We start from the raw sequence: 27,546 nt of genomic DNA, 5'->3' as shown, positions 1-27,546 counted from the left end.
TACAAAATCTATATACTTGTGAAATAAGCTGAAATGACAGTATATACATTTGTTCAAATACATACTCAATTACATACTCCCCTTATCAATATGTTGAACAACTTGATGATCGATACTCTATATTTCATGCTCCTGATGTTGTATGCTCCCCCTGTCAATTTCAACTGTAAACTCGGTATATATATATATATATTATAAACTCTATACACTCAGATACTATGTATACCTGGTACACTCCCCCTTTTTGACAAACATCAAAACTAGTTACCATTTGGTGGGGGCAACTGGTCAAAAATAGATTTACACTTTGTACGAGTGTCTTTGAGAGTGGTATTAAGTGCATCCTTGACACTTTCCATTAGTGAATTCTAAGTTGTAATATCAGCTAAGAGTGAGATCAAACCATCTAAGGTGCTTCCCTCAGCTTGAGTGGACAATTGGGTAGCTTAGTTGATCTGCTCTTGGACTGATGATAAATGAGGAATAAATAATGTCTGAAGAGTCATGATATCCATCCTTATTTTGTGTTCTTCATTCTAAAGTTCTAACTATTGAGCCATAAGAGTTTGTAGCTTTGTATAAAAATTCTGAAAAGAATTTGGCTCAGTAGTCAATTTATTTGAGAGATCGGTAATCTCTTTTTCAATGACTTTGGTTGTATTCTTGATATCTTTGATAAATAATGAAAATGTACATAACTTCTAGAAAAAATAAATAATATATTTGAGTTGAGGGGACAACTGAGCAATGAATTCAATAAGCTTTATTTTACCTATAGTAATTGCTTTCTGCACCTCTTCAATCATCTTGTTAGTTAGCTCTTTTTCTTTCAATTTGCTAAGGTATTCTGATGCTTCTACTCCTAATGCTTCCAATTAAGTGAGTAGTTCATCCAATTGCATATGGATGGCAACATCTTTATTTATGGTAGCTTTAGGTAGCATGTCTGTCAATAATGCTTTAACCTTCTAAAGTACTCGATTCTTCTTTTGAATAGCAATCTATTTTTCCTGCTCTGCTTTGGCTTTACAAAGCTTACTGAATTCTATTAGTGCTTGCCCTTTTAATTTTTCAATGTCAACATTCAGCAACACAATAGGTTTTGATAGATCTATCTTGAAACTGTGCTTTTTTGCTTTCTTCTCTTTTGATGATGATGCCTTCACCGATTGAATGAGAACAATGGCTTTGGAGACTTGTCCTTCCTCGATATGTTGCTTGGTGGAGGAAACACTTTTGATGGTTCCAATAGCCTCTGTTGCATCCTTCAGTGTTTCTTTGCTTGGGGTCTCAATGGCAACAGTTTCAATGTTTGTAGGTGCTTGAGAAGTTTTCTCCCTGGTGGCCTGAGAGGTAGATTCACCTTGTGTAGACTTTTGATCCTCTTTACCTTGATCTGTGTCCTAAGGTTTTTCGGTTGAAACTTGTTGGATTATAGGAGAATAGGACTTAACTTGTTCCAAAACTGATTCACTTGATACCAGTTTGGCATAGGCATTCCCTTCTATCATTTCTTCTTCCTGTGCCTTAGTATCCATGACATCCTCATTTAACTAAATAGTTGAAGCAGGATCTTTCTTGGTGATGTTAACTATCTCCACTTCACCTTGAGGCTCTTCAGTCTGAATTTTGAATATTTCTTGCCATTTTTCTTTAGTTTCATTTTCTACTTCAAGATAAAGGCCATTCATCATTTTCAAGGCCCTTTGCTTAACTTGAAAATTTGTTTGGTAGTTTTTCAAATGATCTTTTATATCATCTACCGACATATCTAGAAAGAGATGTACCAAAACTCTTTCTCTAATCTGCTTCTCCGAGTCCATAGCATATTTCCATTTATTGTCAATATGAGAGTACAATGCTTTTGGAAGAAAATCAGTTACTTCCAATGGAACTACTCGGAACTTGAGAAGTGTATACACTACTGACTCTTCTATTTGCCTCTTTTCTTCTTCTATTCTGGAGTCATACTTTACATATCTAAATGACCCAAATCCACCATATTGTTTTAAATTTGTACAAAAATTATCAACATTGTGTACATCTTCCTTAATGCTTTTTACAATCTAAAATTTATTTACATCTTCAGACTCTGTGTCACTTTCCAAAATTAGTTTTATGTTCTTCTTTCTATAAGTTTTTGTAACCTTAGGCATTTCAACATTTTTCTGCCTCTTATTGGGTGACACAACAGATGATCTAGTGATCGCTCGCTTTACTGGCGGGGTCAGTGATATCTTGGTTGTATCCTGTTTCTTTCTTTTCAAAATTTTGCCTTTTGGCAACTCGATGCTTAGTGTAATTGCTGCTTCTTGAGCTTTAAATTCTTCCTCAATTGAAAGTTGATCACTCTTGGTAGGAGTGGAGGTAGAACCTTCTCCAAAATTTTCAGTTAAATCCTTTATCATTTTGGTGGCTTTTCTAGTAGCCTTAGGTACTACAATGCTCATTTTTACTTTTTCTTTTACCTCGTCATAGTTGCCATACCTAATCTCGATAGGATGCCTTGGAAGTGCTAAGAAGGCATCTATCTATTGTTGAGCAATGTCAAAATCAATCTCATAACCCATAGGCAGTAAAGATTGAGTCCTGGACTCTACTGCAATAACATAACAGTAGTCAGTATCCAACTCAAAACATATGGTATCCTTATACTTTTCCACTAGCTACGGTGGGATCCTATACCTGTTATGCATCTTTTTCTGAAAATTGTTAAAGTAATCATCCATTATCACATTGAAATTATCACCTAGTTGATTCATGAAATTATTTATCTGATGGGTGATTGGTCGGTGTAATTCCCAATCAATGTTACCGACTGAAGGAAATAATTTCTTAAAATAGAAGAACATACACACTAAGAGTGACCCAAACTTTAGTGTGTTAGCAGTATTATTCTTCTTCGGTTTCCTTATTGTGTTGAGATTTTCAAAAAGATTCTTCAACAACACTTCACTTAAGTCAATTTTCATACCCTTTTTCACAATTTTATAGGCCAAATCTATAGCTGCACATGGTACACTATTTTCTCTTGCCGACTGGAAGAAACAATAACCAATAACTCTAATAGCAAAGTTAAGTTCTGCATCAGTTACATTTTTCAACTTAAGACCTATGCAATCAGACTCAAATTTGGTTAATGTTATCAATTCCTTTTGTGAAATCATCTTTTGTGCTCGGGCATGGTCAAATATAGGGTATCTGGTTATTATGTGAATAATCTCCTTGGTGATCTTGAAAGGTTGATCCTCTAACCATATAAAATCATCATGCACTCTTCTCAAGAAAAATTTGACCCATTGAGGTTTGAAGACTCAGGGATAGGTTAGGGCTTTGGTCAATCCCTTAACTTTGATGTGCTCAAACTTGCTATCTAGGATTCCATCAGTGCACAATTCATCATACATATCTTTAATTTCAGTATGACCTAGCTCTTCAACACAACACTTATTATAAAATCTAACATCTTCTATCAACAGAACCCTATCCAGAATAAGAGAGAATGTAGTTTTCTCATCGGGTTCGGATGCCACTTTGGGAGGTAAGGTCTATTTTACTAACGACTTCTCAATGGTCTCAACTACAATGGGTTTTTGCACCTTGGGAGCCATTTCAAACTTGGAATTCTACTTACGGAATAGCTTAGGGTTTCAAATAACCAGAAAATGCTTCCAACTTAGTAAATACAATGCAAATATTCACAACTGATTTTGATCAGTTAACTTGCTTGAAAATGCATTTTAGATTGCGTGAAATACCTTGAATTCGCTTCTGGGAATGTTTGATTGCCTTTAATTTGCTTAGCTCTACTCTTTGAAAACTAGTAAGTGAAAAATGACCGCACAGAGTACTTTAAATACATCCTTTCGACCTTATCGAGCTTCATGTAGTTAGGTATACTAAGCATTAAATGCACTCGATTCCACTAAATCAACTATCTCCCTTATACTCTTTTACCAACTAGATAGGCTTAATGTATTTACCGACTTCTCTAGTAAATCAAAAAGACTAGATAATTTTTTAGATTTGCTATTGCATCTTGGCTATGCATATCTTGGAATTAAGTATATGACTAAATAGGAAATGTTAAAATCTAACCTTGTGAGAATGCAGTCCCTTCATACCTTTATTGATTAATTGGAAGTAGATGCACCTAACTCGGTAGGTAAGGTGCTTTCTTCATTGGTTGACACATTTTCCTTCTTTTTCCAGAATTTTTGTAGTTTACTTGTTATCTCCTCAGTATCTCTTCTGGGTTGATCTCTGCATTCTTTAGCCAAGTGTCCAGCTTTGTGACAATGAAAGTAGGCCATTCCAGGATTTCTCCATGATCTCCAGTTGTTCATTCCAAACCTTATCATACAATTAGCACATATATGTTTGTATCTTCCACAACATTCACACCGTATCCTTGTATTGTAATCCCATGGTACTGCAGTATATTGATGATTGAGATATGTGTGAGTTTGGTAGCTTCTAGCATTTGCTCGGTGTGGAGAGCACATATAGTTTTTCTGCTTAAACCAACACTTCTTGATATTGTGTCCATATCTATTGCAATTTTTGCAAAACCCCTTGAATTTTGCCTTCTAATAATTGTTAATAGACTTTGTCCTCCATTGTTTAAATGTGTGACCATACTTATTGTAATTGTAACAATAACCATCAAACCTAGTAACATTCGGTTGCTTACCTTTTCTGATCCAACAAACATTGGTAGTATGACCTTTTTTTCCACAGTAGTTGCAAATAGGTTTCTTGTCCTTCATCTTATCTTTGTTTCCAGCCTTCTTTGATGATTCTCCTTTCTCAGTGGTGTTGATCCCTTTCTTGGTAGAGTTATTTCTTTTATAACCAAGTCCGATAGATTTGTTAGGTGATCTTAAGTTTAGTTGCTCGTCCAACATTCTTGATGCTTCATAACTTTTCTTTAGTGTTTCTTTGGACTTCTTTTCTTCTTCTAGTTCATCAGTCAATCTTGATAATTCAAGTTTCAATGCTTGGTTCTCATTTTATTTTAGAGTTGCTTCATGATGTGCATAACCCAATTGATCAGACAGATTATGTTGAACTCCAGTCATCTTTGATATTTCATCATTCTTTTTCAGACACCATTGCTTCTAGTTATTGTTTTTCTCTTTCTACATTTTGAATATTATCTTCAGCTATTCTCAATGCATCAAGATTTTCAGTCATTTGTGTGCTGAAATACTCATGTTCCCTTCTTATTGGTTTTAGTTGTTCATTCAGTGCTTTGTTCTTTTCTTTCAATTCTACAATCATTTCTTCAGACTCTTCTGATATGATGTTCTTAGATGATGTCTCAATTTGTTCCACCAATTATTGTGAGTCTTGTAAATCATCAGACAACCTTCTTCTGACTTTCAGTGATCTTTGCATTTGTCTCTGCATATCTGCAATTACTTGGTTAGCATGATCCAATTCTTCTTGAAGATTCATAATTCTGCGAGATTGTTTGTAGCCTTCCATCGATAGGATCTTTCTCTTTAGGTTGTTAAACCCTTTACCAAGAGTAGTGCTCTAATACCAATTGTTTGCTCTAACTAGGGAAGCTAATGTACTGAGAGGGGAGGGGTGAATCAGTACTTCAAAACTTTTCTTGAACAACAATTTTACTGTTAAACATAAACTGAATACTGTTGATCTCATAATATATAATACTGAAACATAATCATAGAAATAACATTCATACAAATTTCACTCCATAACAAAATGATTTTGGTTATGCAGAAACTCTTGGTTAGAGAGAAAAACTATGGTGGGGATGGCACCCACCACTTCACTACTGCAATAATCAAGATTGCTCGGTTAGAGCTACATGTTTAGCTATTTCTGATAGCTTACCTTGTTAGGAGTACAAAGATCTTTAGATCTACCTTGCTAAAGGATTTTACAAACACTTTTACAAAAATGTTGTATCTAGTTAAAGGCTTTACAATTTATAGACTTTGTTAGAGTCTTTTACCCTATTAGAGATTTATAACTCAACTCAAAATACTTCAATCAAAATCTTTACAAAATATCTACAACTTTACATCTAAAATGTTATAGAAGACTCTATGTGCTCAATATGAAATTACCTTGTTCATAGCATACCTTGGTAATTGATAAGTCAACTCGGTGACCACTTCTGTATACTCTGTCACTTAAACTGTTCTTTGAAAAACCTTCTCAGTGACCTCTAAATATCTCTGTTAATCTTCACATCTTATCTTTTCTCAAGATTTTCATATTCAACTCATCATTTTTCCTCTTGTTTAGATTCTCAAATCATTTTGTATAAATAGATCTCTGAGACAGTGATCTATTCATGCATCGATCATACAAACATGTTTTATCGAATGAATAAAAATAGAAATTATTTCATTGGATAAACTCCCTCAAAATCATACAAGATCTTTAAATGCAATTTCCTATGTAATAATGGTTCCAAGTTCTAGAATCTTGTAACATGTTTCACATGTGTGTCCGGGTTCATTGATTCTAGTAACACGTTTTTACTCAGTTCAAATGGACTCGGTATACCTTCTTTCTTGCTCGGTAGACATAGAACTTTACTCGGTAGACAGCTCAGTGTGTCTCATCTCGGTGACCAACCTTTCTTCTGTAACCGACACCTTAGAAATTACCGACTAGACATTTTGGTGGTATTAAGCGACTAGAGTATATAGAATGACTTTGGGCATAAAACTAATGACAAATTAGTAAATAGAAACAAGCTAGTCATCTTTGTGATGACATGGAAGTTGTGACCCCTTCCCAGCATATTATGTTTACCCTAAAGCTCCTCTTTCCACTTTCTCTGATCCTAGGCATGAAGGCTCGAGCTCCTCTTTCCATTTTCTCTATTCCTGGGCATCAAGGCTCTTCTCCTCTATTTTAGGGGTGACTTTACTTCTTGCAACATCCCAGTATCCCTTTCGAGAAGTGAAACAATCTGTTGGACAAAACATAACATCTCACACTCCATCTGAAGGCATTAGGGTGATAATGGCATGGCTCAAGCAGTTTTGCTTCTACTAGATTTCATATTCTATTGACATGTGTCTCTTGGCCTAAAGCTTGTTGCTCCCTTTTCTTCTATAAAAAGGGAAATCAAGGCCATTAGAAGGGTTCCTTTTCTAGTTCCAGTAGTGATTCTAGGTAAAGGGAACAAGTTGTACAGTCATTTACAAAGCAAATGAAAAGCATTTAGTGTCAAGATTTGTGTAGGTTCTTAAAGGAGTTATATGTAAATTTATTTTGTGACAGAAGTGGTAATTTTATTCAATAGAAATTAAATTCTGATCTATTTCTCTCTAGTGTATAATTCGATCATCTTTCAAATGAATAGAATCAAGAGTTTTTTCATTTGTTGCATTGTTATGGTGTGTGTAATTTTTCATTTAATGCTTCCTATTATGCCTAGGAATGCGGAATTTTTGTTAGTTTGGAATCATATTAAGGATGCAACTCATTGTAATTGGTGGGCACTGGGTGGATTACTTAAGGGAAGAGGGTTTTGAGGTCCAAGAAAACTTGTTGAACATACTGATGGATAAGATTATAGGAAATCTTGAATGTTCATAGAGGAATATATATATATATATATATATATATATAATGGTAAGGATACAAAGTTTGAGATACATGTTGATTATAGGTATGAAGAAATGCCAGCTTTATGGAGGAGGGAAAACATGTACATGATAGAACACCTCCATATATATTACATTAACATCCATAGCATATAAAATCATAAGAGTATTAAGAATGAAAGGATCCTGATCAAACACCACAATAGATAGGAATACAACATAATTAGTAAAATATGCATGCAACTCAATTAAAGGAAATATCTTTTGAGGATCCAGTTCCATGATAGATGTTATAGACAAAGAAGTAAGAACATAGTCTAAGGATGGGTAGGTGAGATCAAATATATACAACACAATGAAAACCCAAACCCTAAACAAGATGTAATAATGAAACACAAATGAGGGTAGATCCAATATCTAATCAAATCTAATATAAAAAGAATACAATCATTAAATCAGATCTCAAAAAAATCACACTTTCATAATCAAAGGCAAACAAGAAAACATATTCACCTGCAATGAATCAACTATTATAATTGGAAGGTCACTTCATCAAGACAACAGACCAGTGCCTTATCCTAGGGCATAGAGTCACTTACAATTCAAAGATAGCCTGATAATAAACTTCAATAAGATTCATTTGCAAATAAATAGGAATGAATATGCCATTACATACACAACCCAGATTCATACAAATGATATAATCATTAGATTTGTATTAAAAAAATGATTTGACTAAAACTACCCCAAGAACTTTAATTATTTCCTTGAAAGAAATCCTAGAATAATTCCATAATCTGCCTTGCAGATACATAAATTGAAAAACCCTTGACCATTCAATTCATAGTGAAAACATAAATTCAACACAAAGACAATTATGTGAACATCTCAAACTGCAAATGATATTGATATTATATTCATAATGATATCAAAAAGTAAATTCAAAATGTGATTCAGCTATGCACTTATCAAATTCTTGAACAGTTGAACTATTATAACTGTATCAGAGTTTTCAACATCAATAAAAGTGGCCATCCCTCTCAAATTAATCTTGGAATCCTTTTATAAGATGAGGATGCAACAAGCTTAGGATTATTTTGAGGAATCTTGGGTAGCACTAGCAACCTGACATGTCTCCTTTTGCTTTAGCATGGCTTGCCACCTGTCCACCTCTTTGTTTGTTGGCCAATTGAATGCCTTTACCTCTTCCATTTTTGCAGCTAACTTTGTCCATCTAACATCTATAACTGCCCTGGCCTCAACAATAAATTTGTATGGTCAACCTCAACCTTGAACAGTGAATCAAGCATACCGTTAAGGAAATCAACATCAACCTGATCATCTATATGCTTGATTATTTCTTCTCCCTCCAGAATCAAATCAAATTCCCTAGTCCAATCAGAAATTGATTTCAATTCTCCATTACTACCATAAATTGAAGGCACCAATGTACTATAACCTTCCCTAAATGTCTGAAAATTTTCATTTAAAAGCACATCCTTCCCTGTGAAAAATGCATAAGCTGCATTGATTACCTCCACCATGTCTTTAGTGACACTGATCTTGGGAGGGAACTCGTCACTATATAGTATTGCAGTATCCAACTTATTCATTAATCTGCTTCTTCCTGACCAAACATTGAACAAAGGTCCAAGAAAAGTGACAGCCTCAGAGGATTTATTAGTTGCATCTTTCAAAGAAATGTGCAAATCATGCACTACCATCAATTTTCCTTTCAATACATTAATCTTGTGTTTCATAATTTCTGACACAATAGAGATAGCCTTCGCATTTTGTTCCTTTTCAAGCTTTTCAATTTTCTCTATGTATTCCTCCATTTTTGTTGTCACATCAACTGGTATTTCTTGTACTTGTTCTATAATTTGTATTGGAGGGGGCTCATTTGCAAAAAAATTCTTTCAACTCCACTATCTCTTCCTCCAAAGTGACCTTCTTCATCAGTGCCTCTTCATGCAATTAATTGGTTATATGTTTCTGTGTATCTTCTTGACAAATCCTCTATTTTTTGATAAATTCATGAAAGAAACTTGAGTCAAAAATGAGGCAATCTCCATGTCACTTGTGTTCTGCAAATTCCAAATCATTCTGTTAGCTTTCTTTTCTACTTGGATATTTAGAAGGTGGGGATTTTCAGTGGAAGGGGCCAAAGACCAAGCAACAAGTGTCTTTGACTTAGTATTAAATTCTAATCCTCTAATTACATCTCCAATTTGAAATTCAATTTTAAACAATGGGTCCTCTTGCTTCCTAATTTGATCAATAATAAAAATAGACTGGATATCCTAGTCAAGCATCACAATCATACCAGTACTCTTAATCAATTGTCTTTCCTGATCCACAGTTATTTGCTCCTTGTCAGGATCATATTCCTACAGTGCCTTGACACTCTCCTCATTCTTTTCTACATTTCCTTCCTCTATGATTAAATTTTGTCTTAATTGATTTTGTTTCAACCTTCTCAGAAAACTTTTAAATTCATTTGACTTAATAAAGTCATCATCTTTCATGAACTCATTTGACAACATCACATGCTCATCAAAGCCTTGAGCAAGGGCTTCATTTGTTTCTCCCTATTCTTCATTCTGCCTTGCTTCTCTGAGATGTGTCCTTATTTAATGAAAGTAGTGTCCTTGTTCAGTAACAATTCCTCTAGAAGGGTCTCTCCTCACAATTACACCCACCTCTTTGGTTTTTTGTTTCTTTGTAGGTGGCACTCAGGCAGATTGAACTTCATCCCCACTCTCTACATCATTAGCAGACACAATAAGTAGCCTCTTGGCATGTGAAGAGTTTCCATCTTGGGGGTCTTGTTGTTGAGTAGCCACTTCTGTAATTTGAGGCATTTGTTCCATCAGAGTTTCATATAAACTCAGCATTCTGTTAATCCTCTCTAGGTATGGGTTATCAGGGCAAAAACCTGAGAAACTAGGGTCAGCATCCTTCAATTTTGCTTCAAATCTCATCAATTTTTTCCATTTTCTTCTCCTTTCTTGTACTTCCTCTTTTCTCAACAAATTTATAACCACATCTTCATCATCCAATGGTTCATGGTCCTTTATTGTGGCCCAAGGTGTCATTTTTGGCAATGCACATTTAATAAATTATTCAGGATCACAGAATCTAGACACAACATTAATCAACCTATATTGTTTAAGGAAATTGTTTACTTCATCAAAGGAATTCCTACCAATGGTAATATCAGACACAACCCAAAGCCTAGGAAGTAAAGAACCCTTCCTGTGTTTCTCAAGGTATTCTTTTTCAACTAGGGTCAAATGCCAAATAAACTCCAAAAAGGAAATCCTAATTGGAACAATTTTTGGTAAAATATGGGGAGGCTGAGGACACCCATAGACTCTGATTGTAGTAAAGTTATCAAAAAAGAAAAAGTCCCCCCAGTTATGTGAAATAGACCAGTTTGGAGCATACTAGTAAGGTCTCAAAACTCTCCTAACACTAATTGACAACATTTCTCTATTTATTCCTAGCATTTCCATAATTGGCAAAACAATCCAATTTTCAAAGTAAAGGGAAGAAGAATGGGGAGAACTATTGTCCCAAACCTAGGTCCATCTTTGTATTGGCATTAAGACACAAAATTATTCTTTGAACAACTCCAATTGTTTATTCATGAACTCAACATTGTAGAACAAGATTAAATGCATCATCAATGAATAATGCTTAAATGTAGGGTTGGGTGCACCACTCTGAATTTCAACTAGAGCATTATGAATGTGTTCAACCACATAACCCACATAATCATAATCTTTGTTAACATCTGGGTGTTGAATGTCCCCATCATCAATAATTCAGCTGACACTATTGAATCTCCATCAAAACCGAACACTCTGCATAATCCATAGATTGTACAATGCATATAATGGTGGAAAGGTGTGATGTCAAATGGTGGCTCGATACTATCTTGAATTCTAACTGGTTTCCCATCCACCCTAGGCATGTATATGGGTATTGCATGCTTCTTGATAACACCTTTGTATTTATCATAATCCTTTGCAATCTGTTCCAAATCTATATCTATACATGCAACACCAGTAATCTGGAAAGCTTCAATGAAGCTAGCTCTATTAATTGAAACTAGAACAGACTGGCTCTTTCTTCTAATTACCCTAGATATTGGACAATAGCATTTGGCCAACTCTTTGATCAAATCCACATCAACATACACATCTAGCACAATTAACTTTGCCATATTTAAATCCCAAGGGTTTGACATCGGCACACCCTTAACCCTACTATTTCATAAATAATGAAAAAGAGCAGTACCAGACATATAAAGTGTGGTTGAGTTTCTGCATTGGCTCCATAAATCTTTCCATGCCATTTCATTTTTATTCAAAGCAATGGAAGTCCTTGGCAACAAATCTACAAATTCTTCTTTGTATTTCTTATCCTTCTTTTCCCCAATGGCCTTGGGCTTGGAACCTCCACTTGTTGTCGCCTTTCTCATTTTAGCTGCAAGAGAAAAACTTAACCAATTTTCTGAAATTTTCCCACACCCAGCACTCTGAATTCTCCAATGTTGTTGCAGAGCTCAATTCACTGGATTACCTCAAAGATAGAATGCAATTATACAAAATGTCAAGTCGATCATGCAATTTATGGTATTTGGGCGTCGTCACTTCTCTCATTAATTGGCACACTTGCCTAAACTAGCTATTGTAGCATTAATTCAAAGTTGAAGTACTAGAGAAAAATTTGAATTCATGCCCTTCTATTTGATTGGTGATTGTCATTCAAAACTTTTACAAAACTTAGAAAAAAAGTCCATGTGTTAATCCCCATCTTTAATCGCACACTTGCAACTGGTTATAACAAATTGGAAAGTAACCGGCGAGCTAGAAAAAATGCTACCAAATTCTCTTAATCACAAGCTCGCAACCCCTTTTACAAATCCTCAAATAATCTTGGGAGTGAGCAACAACCATTGATCTTCATCAAGCCCTTCAGTCATAACCTCGCAACAGCATTTGTAATATTCTTTCTTTTCCTATGGGCTGGTGACCACTGTAAATCTAACAAAACAACTTATTTCATCGCAAGCTTGCAACTCAAAACTTAACTTGACTTAAACCCTTGTCTGCCCACAACAACAAGACTCTTAACCACCATCACATGCTCGCAACACTTTTTGACTTAAGACTTACAAACCCACGAGCATGCGATGACCACAAAATCAGACCAAAACTTACCTGACGCCATATCACAACATAAAATGCTAAACAAATTCAAAACCTGCGAGCAAGCAACCAAACCAACTAAGTCGCGATACCAACCACATCGTATGATCGCAAATTAAAATGACTTAACTGCGAACACCTCATGACCTTGTGATAACATAAAATCACACCCAGTCACAACCTCGCAACATAAAATGGTCAAGTGCAAAACACCTTTCAAGGGAGCGACAACTAAAATCTCCTAGTACTCGCAAGCTTGCAAATTAAAATGACTTGATGACAAAGGACCTGCAAGATAGTGATAACCCTAAAATCTCAAACTATTTATCTCTTAACCGCAGTGACCCAATGAGTAGCAACAAAAATCGATAGTCTCTCACTCTCCAATGTTTTATGTGACCTTCATAAACAAGCACAAGCAGTGGCACAACATGTCCATTAATGACTTACTTGCTAACTCTCGGGGCTATAATGCATGACATCAGACCAAATTGAGACCTTGCAACCAAAGCAATTTCATTAACAATCTCTAGCTTGCTAACATAAAATGCTAACACCCAAAAAGCTAGAGACCTCGGAATTTAAACCCAAACCAGCACTCGCTAACTCACCACTTAAATTGTTTAACATGAAATTTATCTACGAGTTAGAGATGAAGCATTAAACATGTCTCATTGTTTGACCAACCATTTGACCACACTTGACATTGACATGGACAAATAAAGAGAGGACAACTTAGATTTTCAATGCATGACAACTTCAGTTTACTAGCCAACTAAGACAAAAAACAAACACAAAACCCTAATCACCATGAACATGACCAGAAATTATGAAAAGATACTTCCATAAAACCAGAGGATAAGCCCACGACATGAATCGAAGCTTGACATGACTTAGCCAAAAAATTTGCAGTCCTAAAGGAGTTGGCATTTTGGAAAAATGGAAAAAATGTTGTTCTAACATCATGTTAAGATGTAGAACAATAGAAAGGTTCTAACAGCTATGCAATATAAATAATTTTATGGATCTTGTGACACAAATTATTGCATTTCATTTTCAACCAATTTACTATTAATTCAATTGTTTACTGATAATTTAGAAACTAAATTCTAATTGTTTACTAATAATTCAAATTCACAATTAAAAATATGAAATAAGTATTTGTTCTAATTGACAAATTCAAGGAATACAATATCAAAAATCATCAGTGCCAACTAAAGTATTGCAAATTGTAATATGACTCAAGAACTATAGTATAAATACCTATAAACTGATCGCTAATTCACTTCGGTGACTCAATCTGAGGCTTCTATATCCCAAACGGACTCAAGATCCAGAAACTAACTAGTACTAACAGGTTCATCTTCATTCTAAGTTGGGTATTCAAAAATTTCTTCATCTTCATGTTGACTCTGAGTCTACGATCCATCATTTGTCTCAGCACTAGCACTAGCAGTAGCACCACCATCTTTTAAAGTGTTGCACAACCCTCGTCTTTCATGCATGGAATTCCAGATTTCCAGTGCCCTATCATATGAAAAATATCTAACATTATACTAAGTTACAAACAACCTCAAGCAAGTTTCCAAATTTTTGTCTAATTTGTTTTTGGTCTTTGGTTTCAAAAGCCCTAATGCACTGAAAACTCTCTCATCTTCCACCAACCCCAATATCATTGTTTGATATAAATCAGCAAGTTTGAAATATTCTGGTATTGCAATATCAATACTTCACTTTGATCTATCCTTTTGCAAAGCATTGTGATTGATCCAGGTTCAAATGGATTCTCCAAGTTATCCAATTGTTATTTCATACACAATGCAAAGCATTTACATTGTTTTTTAAGATGATTTGAATTTAAAATTCCTTCTATTGGTTGTCCATTGCAATATGCATCTTTTAAAAATGTGAATATCAATTCCTCTAGTTTTTTATGAAACACCTTTGCGTCATTTGGATTATCTCCAATTGAATGCCAAAATTGAGGATACACGCAACCCATGGCTTCAAGTATTTCTTCTTGAGGGAATCTTTCATGAATCTCAGATGGAAGTTCGTATGCTATACTTCAAATTTTCACTAACAAATTTAACAATCCTATCAAAATCTTCCTTTTTAACTGGTAGTGCTCTACCTCACTTGCCCGTCTTAGATTGGTGCATTAGTATCTAAAACCCTTTTACAAAGACAAATAACTCATTTTTTGTATTGAAATGTAAAAAAAATTCAACATGATTCAAATCTGTAATTATTTACCACCTGAAAAAATTTGGGCTTCGCCCTATTAGATCTGAATATAGACAATCCAGGCCCAAGCATGTCATTTTATGTAGAGTGCTATACTCATTGATATACAAAGTTTTGTCTTGGGCTTTCTTAACAAGTTTGTTCATTGAATCCTGCATGGGGAGAAGACTAGCTAAAGTTAACATAGTCTCTATATCACTTAACTTATGTAAGAGATCAAGAGCTTTGTCTACTGTGAGGCGTTTCTCATACATTAGTCCGATCAAGGATTTATATTCTATTAGAACTCATTCCACTAGTCCATGCAAGGAGATCCATCTGGTCTCAACATCCCTCAGAAGCTTGTTTCTTGCTATTACTCCCTTAGCAAAAATCTGAAATTATGCAAAACGTTTAGGACTTCGGAAGAAGTATGAGTGGAGCTCATGGACTAGATCTTGAACTTTTGACACTGTAGGGAAATTTTTTACAATTCTATATGCCAAATTCATTTGATGGGCCATGTAGTGAATGCCAAGCATGTATGGTGCAATACTAGTTTATAATCTTGCACAAAGACCGATCCTTTCACCTTGTATTATTGCAGCTCCATCAGCTCCAACACACACCAACTTCTTAGTAATTGTCAAGTCATCCATACCAGCAATTTCATTCAAACCTTTCTTAACCTCCAAATATAAATTTTATGTTGTTGAATTGCCCCTCATTTTACGAACACAGAGTAGATGAGCTCGGTGGATGTGTTCTTGTATGGTATAACATGCATACAGACCCAAGCAGTGTTATCTACAGCAATAACTTCATCTATGGATAATGAAATGAATTTTGACTCTTTTACACTTTCCTATAAATTTTTATTTTCCTCCTCAGCGAGATAGTTTGTCATTTCCCATCCAGCATTTACTGACCAATGTGACATAGGATAGTGAGGAACATTCAAAAAAGATAATAAATTACTATATTCTAGGAAATCTTTCATAGGACGCCCTCTCGATAGAATAAGAAAAATAACACTCATCTTAATAGTCTTTGCTAGGTTTGCATCTTTCAGTGCATGTTCAAGCCCAACCTTGATTGTATTTCCACTATTACCAATCAGTGTCATTTTTTGGTTATGCTCTTCATATTTCGTGGCATACTTAACATGAAGACATTCTTCCTTTGATTTCCATCTTACTACTGGTGTTTCCTTTTCGTCTATGATCTATTTTTCATAAACCTTACCAATATGCTTTTTTTACGGTGTCAAGCTTTAGCTACATCTTCTTCTCTCTTTTAGTTTTCCAGCTATAAATCTTACACCTGCATTTTGTTGGTTGTTGGTCATTGTTTGGGACTAGTTCAATGAATGGGTACTTTTCTACCCAATCAATCTTAAAACTCCTTGTCATTTCCCACTCTCACCCCAGTTTTACTTTCCTTTTTCTTTTCTTCCTACCAACATCATCTTCAGTACTAGAATTTTTATCCGATTGAATTATCTCATTGTGTGTATCCCTTAGAACATCTTCTATCGTGTCGATATTGTCATCCTCATTTGATGCATTTAAATCAATGACAATCCCACCTTGTGGTGGTGGTGAGCTACTATGAATGGCTTCTACAACTATAGAAGTTGATGGACCATAAACTTTGCCAATTCCAAAGTAAGACTTTATGGTATTACCTTTAAGTTTTGGGTGTTTTGATGGCCTCCCAATCCCTTCAGTTTCATCGCCCTAAGGAGTCTTACCCTTTCCTAACATCCCAATCCCTTCACCACCCTGAGGAATCTCAGTCTCACCCTTGTCTAACATCTCAATCCCTTCACTACCCTAAGGAGTCTCACCCATGTCTGACATCTTGAGTCTTGACCTCTCACTACGAATTAAAACTAATACTATCAAGTATGAAGAAATGATTACTCACCTTTATGCCTTCTCAATTCTCTGAAACAAGAATCAAGAATGCATGGGCCTGTGTCGCAAGATTGTAACTCTGGCCCTCTGCCCTACAATCAAATTCGATGTTCCAACTCAAATTGTGGAATGTGAATCAAGAGATCCCAAATTTACTAATCAGACATGAACAAATTGTAAGAAAGAGTGTTTCAAACTTTCAATTATATAAATTTCTCTCCATTCTCTTCCTAATCCATGATTGCATTTTTGGCAAATTCTATGGGCGTTTCAAAATGCATCTTGATTTAAGCGGGGCGAAATGGATCCTCGAATGCTTATAATGTTTTAATTGATATTGGAAAATTGGGCCTCATTACTCTTAATGTGAAATTTAACAATAGGCGAAATTGGTCAATGCGTGCAATGAACATTTAATTTATCATTGGTGAAATAGGTCCTGGGTATAGGGTCATTTTACTATTTCTAATGAATAACGGAGGTGATCTAATACCCACGTCCAAGTGCTTCCAGGCGAATATTACGGGCATGCACGTCGAACAGTGTGTGGTCAATGGCGAAGCCAAAATATAGTGGACTATTAACCCCAAAATTCTGGGTGATTTGACCACTATGTTGCCCAAGACTATTTGCCATTTCCTTTCCTCAAAAAAAAAAATATGAAATTCGCCAATTGGTGAAGATTCACTACTAAAAAACTCTCTCGCTAAAGGGAAACAAGAAAGGGAGAAGGAAACTTACAATCAGTCCATGATTGAAGCCTTGAACAAGATGAGTTTTCTTCAATCATAAACCTACACACAAGCAAAGAGAGAAAATGTTGGGGGTTGTGTTTAGAGGTTTTCCTCAGTCAGAACCCTGTTTCAGTGTTTTCACCTCCACGAATGACCCAGATAATGGCAACGATAGAAAGATAAAAGATAAAGAAAGAGAATAAGATAATTAAGATTGACAATAATAAGATGATGGGTGCAATGAAGGATGAGTGAGAGTATGAGAGAACTCTCCTTCAATACTCGAGAAGTTGATGCTTGGAGGATCGATGCTAAGTGCCAGTGAAGTTCTTGAAGCTGTAATAATGGCGAACGATAATCACTAGAAAACTTGTAAGAGATGTAGAAATATATGCCAATAGCTTGTAAACTTGCCAAAATGATCCAGAAGTCCCTATAAATTTCCCCAAAATGCATGATATATAACCGCTAGAAGGAATCCCAACATCGGTGGCCTTCGAACAAAGGTGTTATGAACTCTTTTGGGTGTAGGTGTAATGCTCAAATGTCCACTTGTGAACTAACAAATTTGTAGGACGCTAGCATGATGTGTAGACATCTCCATTATGCATTAGTCCATTGGTCAATCAATCAGTATATTGATGAAAAGGCCAAACATTAAGGTGATAAGGAAATTCACATGGACAAAAAGACAAACAAGCGATGAATGTTTCCAATCAGCCTAAAGTGAAGGTGCTTATGTGACGTGGAATTGCACAAGGTGCAATTTATGACATTACGGGTGTAATTCAAAAACAAAAACATGAACATGTAGTTCAATTTTTGCAAGCTTGAACTACATGTTGATCATTGTGTAATTTGAACTTAAAAACACCAAACTACACCTAATAAGGGAAGTATGATTTAGATGTGTTGTTCAGGCTTGTAAGTCTAAACAACATTGAAACTGCAATCAGACATAAATACAAAATGATGTTGTTTGGACTTACAAGCCCGAACAACATCATAGCTATGAAGCAATTGATAAAGAACAAAATGAAAATGATTTGACACAAAACACAAAAACCCTAAACTAGAACAAGAGCATGATATGCATCTTTAGAAACATGAATGAAAAACAAAAGGGAAGAAGAAAACAACTTACTCGATAAACAAGATGTTGAGAAAATTGATTTGAAACAATGGTCAATCATTCTTTGAATCATAGGGGGCTAAGGCACGTTTTGTTGAGACAGTATGAAGAAGAGGAATGCAAAAAGAGAAAAAAAAAATGCAAAGAGATAAAATCGAAAGAAAAAGAAATCGATTTTAATATAAACACTTAAACATTTTATGTAGTTTGTGCCAACATTAATGTGCATTTTAGAGTTATAGACTTGAAATGCACTAAGATGTGTATTTTAGGTTTATAACCCCAAAATGCACCTTAGACATGTGATAGGTGTATTTTCTCATCTTAATTTATATACCATCCACCCATATCTAATTTCTACAATCAATTTTTCATTTGCATAGATTTCCATGTTTCCTAGCCATGTCTTTGTTGTGCCATTTTCTCTTGTGTTTCCATTTACCTATCACCATATGATATAGTATTTGTACTTATATCTAGTTTGATTTATGAGAATAAACTTTATTTCAAACTTTTATTAGTAATTTATGCTATGTGAATCTATCCTTGAATGCCTAAAAGTTGGGTAAATGCGAAAGATATCTCTTTAAATATTCTATTTTCTAGGGCCTCCATAGATTTTTTACTTGTAAGTTATAGGAGAATATATGTAGAGTTTTCTAGTCTAATAGGAGAAAAGGTTTATAGAAATGACAACAAGAAATTGTCAAATTTGGAATCCTTCTAGGATGCTAAACTAGGTCATAACAATAGGCCATTAGAGTAGACCAAGTTGAACATGCATTAGAATTCTTAGCAACCTTGTCCTAATTGATAGCTTTTACAAAATTTCCAATGTAATGTGTTAGAATATCAAATGTATCTATCTAATTGTATTTTTATCCAATTTATAGTGTATTTTGGTTGGACAAACATTTGGAATATTTTTTTTCTTTTTTTGAATATTTCTTTAATAGGTTGTCATACAAACATTTTATTAATATATTACTTTCAAGAATTTCTAAGTATTTTAGAAGATTTTAACATATAGAGTAAAAGTTCATAATTATGTCACACTTTTAGCCAACAAAACAGTTTTAGATGTAGTTTCATTCAAAATTACTTGGCACCTATGTGAAACATAAAGTTTTAGGCAAAACCTTTTCACCCAAAACTTTTAAAGAGCTATATTTTAATTTTAAAGCTTGGACAATGTTGAATTCACATGTATTATTTTAACTAGAACATTTTTAGGTGAAAGCATTCAAATTGAATTATTTTCACTTGAAACTATCTATATGGTAACTTAACCCTCTTTTGAGACAAATTGAATAAAAATTGAACAACTTCAGATTTCTCCAATCAAGGGTACTTTCATGAGAATTTCAAAATACCCTTTTCTAGAATTCAGAGTCTGAAATTAAAAATTTTCATTAATTTTATTATTTTTTAAAAAAATTTATTACAAGTAGATAATTATAATAAAACATGAGGCTTATTATTTATTTTATTTTTTAAAACTATGCCTGGTTAACTTTTTAACATGGCTCGTGACACTGGCATGACACGCCCTCTGGATCCATGTGAAGCACTTTTTGTTGGCAAATGCACACTCCAATGAGACATTGTAGGTGATTGAAGGTTTTGTCATTGATGGCAACCTTACAATCCCATGACACCGGCAAGGCATTCCACCAGCACTAGCAAGATCAGACTCTACACCGACACTCAGACCACCAACACCAGTAGTGAAAGGAAGCATACTGGCATAGAGGCAGACAGGATTTTTGTTGTAATATATTTTGTTTATTATTGTAAAATCATTGTAAGCCAACTTGGCAAGTTGTAATATGACTCTTATATAAGAGAGAGATCATTGTAGAACATTTTCAGAAATATGAAAGAAAATATATAGGTGAAATTAAGGCAGACTTATTATGTGAATTATAGGTTAAGGGTTTATGTAAGAAGCAGAGCAGAAACCGGTACTGGATCTAGCATTATAGATGTTATTTTGAAGCAGTACAAGACACTGGATTTATATAATCCATTTTGTAAGTCAGTGAGACTTCCTTTTTTGTATTTGACTAGTGAGCTCTAGGCACTTGGCCTTCCTACATGTGCAGGCCCCTATTGTAGCAATAATATTCTCTTATTGGCTAGTAAGTGAATATTGTGGGTCACAAATCCCACCAAGGTTTTTCCCACACCAGGTTTCCTTGTTAAAATATTGTGTTATGGTGTGTTTTTCATGTGGTTGTTGTTATCTCTGTTTATTGCATTATTTTTTGTTTACTAGTATACAGTATTAATATGTTCTACATGTTTTAAGTTAAGAAATTGCTCTAACCGGTCAGATACTGATTAACCCCCCCCCCCCCCCCCCTCTTAGTATTTGTGGAAATCCTAACACTTTTGACCCAGAGCTATGAATCGGTGAGGCCACAAACGGGGGACCTCATCCCCACACTTCACTTGATCAAACTTGCAAGCTCAACGACCCAATGAAAGTACAAGGCATGTGAGATCAGTGGCCCAACAGGGATTTGAACCTTAGTGGTCACTTCACCAAAGAAGTGTTTTAACTGCGACACTACACGTTCGTAGATACATGAGGCTTATTATTATTTCTTAAATAGAAAATTCTATTTATTTTGTTTACATATGCGATGCACTGTAGGAGATAATCATCTTCAAAACGGTATAATTTTTTTTAAAATCATTAAAATTAGACAAATGATGACATGTCATGAAAATTATGATGTTTTAATTAAGTATTCTTTCCAAAAACTATTAAAAATGACATCTATCAAAAATTAAAATTTTGTATTCATACACTAAATTTTCAATTTACTTATATAGAAAAAAAAATCGATTTCTCTTTGTTTTGCAACATCCCATCAAACTCACTTTTTCAAACAAAATTGCAATCAAAATTATTGTCTTAAATTTAAAAAAAATATATCCATCTAATATTTTTTTAAAGTAAAAAAATTATAAACATATAAAGTACATTAATAGTTCATATAAAGTACATTAATAGTTCTTGTTTATTTATTTTATATCATTTTAAGACTCAAACCATAAATGTCACCTTTAGGTGGTCCAAGTTGAGAATTTTCTCTGATGGTCATTGGTTTTCTAAAGTGTCACAATTATGAACTATTATCTAAGACTAAGTGTTACTTTAAGACCAAGCTACAACCTCTTACATAGAGGTCCTAAAATCAAAGTCTAAGACTAAGTGTTACCTTAATCTACCAAGCTACAACTTCTTACATAGAGGTCCTAAAATCAAAGTCTAATAAAGTTTTGTTTGGTAGTTCCTTAAAGTGCCTTAGTTTTAGATGTAATGCCCTGCCAAGGAACCCCCAAGGATATGAGATAAATAAATACAACAATGAATTTCACACACTAAACACCAACCAAGAAGAGGTAAAGGTCTCCAAAAACCTAAGGTGATGTCAACAAGGTTATTGGACATATACAAGATCTCCCAAGAGTCAACTCAGCAAATAGGACTTTCTCCTAGGTCCTACATATTACAAATGGGTTCTAGCAAGAATTGACTTGCATATGAATGTCATTGACACCACTCAAACTCACTATAAATATCATCAAGAACCCTTATACGTTCCCCAAAAACTACAAGCCCCAATAGGAATCTTCAACAAGGTCAAGCTGACCCTTTGGACCTCTAGAAACCCTGCCAAATCCAGCCACTAGACAAGAGTGTCAACCAAGGACCCTAACATCCTTCTAGGACATTACTGCATCTAGAGGATAGTATCATGGAATACCTTAGTCTTCCATATGTGCAAGTATCATCAAATCACTTATCTATCCACTTTATATGTTGGTGTCCTTTGTTTATAGTAACTGACATTGTCACCCTCCAAACATGCATATGTCCTAACTAGTGAGCAAACCTAAGCTAGGGTACAACCACCTTGATATCAAAAATGTGTTGGAGTTTACTAAATGTATTGGAAACACCCGAGGAACAAAAAAAGTATAGAAATACTTGAGGGCATAGAAAAAGATGAAAAGGTGTGGAGATGGAGCATCAAACTACCCCTCCAATCACTAGGTGACACCTTCAAGAAAAGGTGAAGATTGGGTGGAATATAACCATATCCAATCCACCCAAAAACTCCAAATTTAATTCCAACACTCTCAAACAAGGCCCAACTACACTTACACCTCATCATAAGGTTTTACAAGGCCTTCTGGGTTGTCATGAATGGACCCAAAACAACTCTAAACTACAAAAATTCACTCAAATTCCATTAAGAATGCATAACATTGCTAAGAGGGGACAAAAAATCCCTCCAATACACCACATGACTTATTTTGATTAAATTTAAGCACCAATCAAATTTTTCCTCGACACTTATCCAATATACATTATGAAATGATAAAGATACAATGTCATAGATCATGGTTGATACCAACACCGACACACATAAACACTACTCTAATCCATATCAATACCTTTCAATTATATCAATCTTCATATGGAGTGTTCAAGATACAAATGATTCATATTACAATTCTTGGTTCAATATACATTACACCTAAATGCAAGAAATGCAAGAATAAGAATGTACAAATGATGAAGATGAAAGAAGATTTCTCCATGCCAATCTTAATCATTTTCTACTAGTCTCCAATGGTGGTTTGCAATGCCACCTAACCATGTGGAACTTGTAGGTCCACCCCATCGTGGTCAAGGAGATATTCACACAACCCATACACTCAAATAATAAAGACATATGAGAATAGATGGGCTTACACAAAATCTAATCATAGAGTATATATAAATCACACATGAATAAAACTTAACAAAAATGAATCACACATGTCATACATGAACATAGAGTTACATAAAGCATCATGGTGGCCAATAATAATAAGTCACTGGATCAAAGAAGGCCACCATCAAAGAAGAGGACAATATTGAGAGCAACACTACAATGAGAAAGAGGCGCCATATCAAGGAGCAACACCAAGTTGCCATGAAACACAATACCAAAAGCATTAACCAAAATGAGAGAAAAGACACATCTCTTAAGTGCTACTCAAGTACTAGAACTTAGATACTAGAGTGCCAAGTGTAGGGAGTGTCATCACGTCTTCTTGACAGGATGACACCACATGAAATTAGGCATCCTCTCATATGATCATGCAAGTCACAACGCTACATGAGAAAACATGTTTCTCTAGACAAGTCTCAGTACTCCATGTGCAAGCATGCCTTCCTAAGATATCCTTAGCTTCATACTAATACTCAAGACATTCTTGGGGTATCAATTATCTTATTATTAATATTTTAACCCACCTAAGTTATAAGAAAGTGTTCACTTGATTAAGAGACTCCCCAATGTGATTGCTAGCATGCCACTTTGGGTTGGCTACATCTTGGAGCCACTCCCTAGACCCAACTCCCTAGATAGAAATCCCTAGATCCAACTCCCTAGACCCACTCTAATGCCTAATCCTGAGGCTTATCCCATTCCACATGAGCAAGGAACAATACAAATCAATAACATTGAATATCACATTTAATCACCCTTATTAAGGTACGATGGGTATGGTTCTAAGATATTTGGTCAATGTTCTATCTCTAGTTAACCACTATGGAGCCAACTAGAGTTGATACCCAGTACTTGTAATCATAGCCATCATAGCTATTACGAGTACCTCTGCATGTACATCATAGCCAAAGCGCATATATAAATATTACCCAATCACGATCAACATCATAAACATCATCAATACAATATAATATAATCATTTAGAGTATTCATCGTTCTACAATATAATGTAATATCAATACAATATAAAATAATAAAGGTATATCAATGATATAGATATTGATAACAACTTAAATAAAACATGTAAAAGCTTAATGAATTTTGAATAAAAGATTATAGTTTAAAATTATCAAGACTCTCACATATAAAAAGAGTGACTAGTTATAAATGAAGGTTAAAAAATTATCTTCCATTCTTGAATGTAATAATAAAAGTAATTGGACTATATAATTCATTTATATTTTCGATTAGAGTCATATTTGACTCAAGCCTAACTTTACATTCTATTAAAATGATAAGGGACATTTAGTCACAAGTAGCACTAATTTACAATATTCCTTCAACCCATGTTTATCCCATCTTCCCAACCTCACCGACAACCTCATCATCATAATCTCACAGCTTCCAGTATCCTTAACACTCAACTTATCATGTCCATAAACATTTAGAGTATGTATTGTTCCACCATAGTAGAGGTTTTATTATAGATGATAGCAAGCCCTGCCTTATAACAATTTCCTTTTCTTTGATGAAAAACAAAGTTCTAGCTTCCAAAAATATAATGGAATCAAGTATCATGGTCTCTTCAATCAATCTAATAAGAATTTCCATAACTTCAATCTTCTATAGACTCCCTTTTTTAAAGAGTAAAAATAAATGTGACTACAAAAAGCACATCCTAGAGCGGCTTGACCTTCCTTAATGAATGGAATAATACCTATTTTACAATAATGTCAGTATAAAAGTTTGATAAACTATACTAAAAGTAAATTAACTAATCATTCAAAATACACTAAATGTCTATTTCATAATCTACCTCATTTCAAGCAAGTTCATTCCAATCATTTCCACATATACAGTAGACAATAAAGTATACACATTGTCATACACTCTTGTTTAAGAGAGGGTAAAAATAAATGTGAATACAAAAAGCACTTCTTAGAGCTTTAAATAAAAACTTCCATAATGGATGTAACAACACCTATTTCACAATAATGTTAGTATAAAAGTTTGATAAACTATACTAAAAGTAAAATAACTAATCAGTCAAAATACAATAAATGTCCATTTCATAATCTACCTCATTTCAAACAATCTCATTCTAATTATTTATTTATACCCATAAAAAAAACTACCTATTAAATAAACTCCACAAAATATATTAGAAAAAAAAAAAATACTTTCTTTGTACTTCTACTCATAACTTATGTAAAAGTTGGCACTCTTAGATGATAGGTCCCCAAAAAGTACCTCAGTAGTACAATAATACATCCATAAATACATGGGTTTCCACTCATAAAAGGAAGTTTGAAATTTGAAGGAACCTTTTTCCCCTTTTCCTTGGTGCGATATGATGCAACAACTACATGTTAACAACTTCACCTAAAGAACATGCAATTTGTTGATACCACCTTATCTTTCCCACTGATGAAATTAATGAAGTGTGGGCTCATGTGAAGTGTACTCCATTCATCCTCATCTAAAATAGGTACCACCATTGCCACCTAACAAGAATGCCCCTAATTATTCTTTTGTCCATAGGCAAAGGGTCCACAATAATAAAACAAATTTAAAGTCATTTCAGACTCAAAAAAAAATTGAAACTTGTACTTGTTTCCAAATGAGAAGCTTTATGTAATTCTAGTTAAAAGCCTAATAAAAGTTTTTAAATTGGTCCAAACTTTTGGTTATAGTATAAACTATTGGAAATTGCTCTTAGGATTGGACTTTTTAAGTAAGATTATATTTTGGTCGCCCACATGTTTTATTTCAGTTTTCTCATTTAATGAAAAGGGTTTTTTTTTAATAAATTAGTGTTTTGTATATTATATGGTATAATAAAGTATATTATAATTATAAAAGAGATAGATAAAAAAATATTATATTTTAAAAGTTTGTGTAAGGTAGAATTTTAAGTGATTATATTAAAATGTGATAAAACTGGTTAAATTGTTAGGCAATCCTATAGATTCATATTTTCAATTTATTTGTGAATTTTAAAATAGTTTGAAATTTTAATCAACTAAATACTCAATAGATAGAGAAGGTATCTAATCATATCAAAATATACTAGGGGAAAGGACCCAGTAGTCGTGCACCCTAACTTCACGCTTCTCAAAATCCTACTTGGAAATTTTGAATCACTTTGATTTTTTTACAGCAGCTTACTTGGCAAGTCCCCTGCTTATAACTAAGGTTTCAGGGCCACATCATCAAATATGATGCCACATCAGCATGCTTTTTGCCAAGGTGTCCAAAACAGCCCCCAAAAAAAGTGAGACCAATAGGCGTGCAAAAGAGACCCCAATAGTTGTGCAGCCGATGTGGCATCACCTGATTGGTTACTTTTTACAATATTAGTACATTTCTTAACAACTATTGGTACATTTCCTAACAACTGTTGGTACATTTCCTAACAAAAATTGATATTTTTTGTTTCAAACAATAGGTTTTATTTGTTCAATTTTTGGAACAAAAGGTATCAACAACCCTCACAACAATTGGAACATGCTCAACTACTGGGTCCTTTCCCCTAGTTTCCTCTTCTTTAAGTATATGTTGGTTCTAAACATGAGAAGTCAAGCTATTTGATTCAAAACTTTTGTTAAATAGGTTATAATTTTAAAATTCTATATTATTATTTAGTGGTAATCAATAGAACTTCAAGAAAATGTATACTATCTAAAAGTTTGCAAGCAAAACAAATATATTCATCATAATTTATAAAGTATTTGTTTGCACTTCTAAAATTGAAGTTGAAGAAAGACAAATAGGCTAACTCTTAAGAATGCGAACATTGTGTTAGCTCATTTTCTAATTATTAAAGTTGCACATCTTTAATTCTCGTGAGGAATAAGATCTCATTACAGGCCATGATTTTCTCTAAAAAGAAAACTAAACTTTCCACAAATCTCATATTATA

This window comes from Cryptomeria japonica, chromosome 5 (genome assembly GCF_030272615.1).
Source record: "Cryptomeria japonica chromosome 5, Sugi_1.0, whole genome shotgun sequence".
Classification (NCBI taxonomy): Eukaryota; Viridiplantae; Streptophyta; class Pinopsida; order Cupressales; family Cupressaceae; genus Cryptomeria; species Cryptomeria japonica.
Note: the sequence above shows the minus strand (reverse complement) of the source record.